This window comes from Mustela putorius, unplaced genomic scaffold, assembly GCF_011764305.1.
Source record: "Mustela putorius furo isolate JIRA1106 unplaced genomic scaffold, ASM1176430v1.1 tig00000224_pilon_pilon_pilon, whole genome shotgun sequence".
Classification (NCBI taxonomy): domain Eukaryota; kingdom Metazoa; phylum Chordata; class Mammalia; order Carnivora; family Mustelidae; genus Mustela; species Mustela putorius.
Window position 1 is genome coordinate 19565019 of NW_025421321.1, and position 1477 is coordinate 19566495.

At 37.4% G+C, this 1477-nt stretch overlaps 1 pseudogene; it reads left to right on the plus strand.

Annotated features, from left to right (window-relative positions):
- Window positions 1–481: 481 nt before the first annotated feature.
- LOC123391427 lies at window positions 482–581 on the plus strand (annotated as a pseudogene).
- The last annotated feature ends 896 nt before the right edge of the window (window positions 582–1477 follow it).

Sequence of the window (1477 nt, forward strand, 5' to 3'; positions counted from 1 at the left end):
CAATTCAAGGCCTTGCTCTCTGGCGCCTGTCAGCTACTATTCTCCTCCAGACCGTATCACTTCTATGTAAAAACGAATCTCCCACCTGTGTGAAGCTGTCCTCCTCCTACCGTCATCTTCTGTCTGTGTGAACAGTCTATGTTTCTACCTTAAAAGAAATATCAGGGGCTGGTTCTGTGTAGAGTAAGTTGCTTCCAAGATAAAGAAGCTGCCTAGAAGCTGTAATAATTGAAGGGGCAGACAAAAATGGTGTTAACCATCCAAATGGTGTTCTTATGAAATGCTCAAGAGTAACTGGTAGTGACTAGGGGCTGATGGCAAACACCAAAACTGTGGTCTTGAATTGCAGGCACTAATTACACAGAGAGTTTCCTGATACTTCGGTGGCCAATATATTTCATGGCAAAATGTTTTTCTGGGGTAAAGGATATACTTGTGAAACAAACACTTGTAATTATTTATTTGAAAGTATAATGCTTGTGCTGGCTTTGGCAGCATATGCTAAAACCAGAACAGTACAGAGATTAGCATGGCCCCTGTGTGGGTATGACATGCAAATTCACAAAGCATTCCATATTTTAAAAATAAACAATATAAAAGTATAAAGGTGAGGCATTTCGCACCATTCACTGGAGTGAGGACAGAATGAACAAATGGCTAAGGAATTATAGTTTTAAGTTACACTGTAACCACATCAGAGCATTTTCACTGTTTCTTACATTTTAGGAAGGCACGCCACTATAATCCACTACATCACAGACACAAAACAAAACAAATGCAAAACAAACAAGTAATGAGCCTAACAAAAACTGTAAAATATATTTCATTTTCAAAGGGATGAATAAAGGCTCAAGAACACCACAAAAACTCCCAAATCAAGTTTCAAGTAAGATATTAGGCTGACATTTCCTTGGCAGAGACTTCAATTAGAAATCTTTTGTAGGCAAAAAGTAGGAAGACAGGAGCAGATGAAATTTAACTTACTTCTCCAGTGCATGCTGTGAGCCCCACATTTTCACCTCCACAAACTAGCCAATCAAAGGTATTGAGGATTCAAGCATTTTTTCTTCCAGCAGAGGGTGGCCCAAGTGCCTCAACCCAGCTGTCTTTTCATATTAGAAAGAAAACTATGATCATTGTCACTCCTATAATATCCCATTTGTTCTGCTGCTCTCACTAAATTTTCTGAATTTTATGTGGGGTCTCTCTCCCACTAAGAAGATGAACCTGTGCTGCAATTTCTCTGTTTAAACTGTGGGATAATTCCTTCTTTCAGAAAAAGAGAAGTGTAGAAACATTCATTTTCACAAAGAAGTTGGGCATTAAACGACTGTCTTTTCATTAGAGAAATAAACTGCAGATCATTCAATTGTCACATTTCAGAGGTTCGTTTGGCAAATCTTCAACAGTTTCTTTTGTTTTTTTTTTTTTTTTTATAAAAAATGATTTATCAGTAGTGATTACTAGATCATATAAT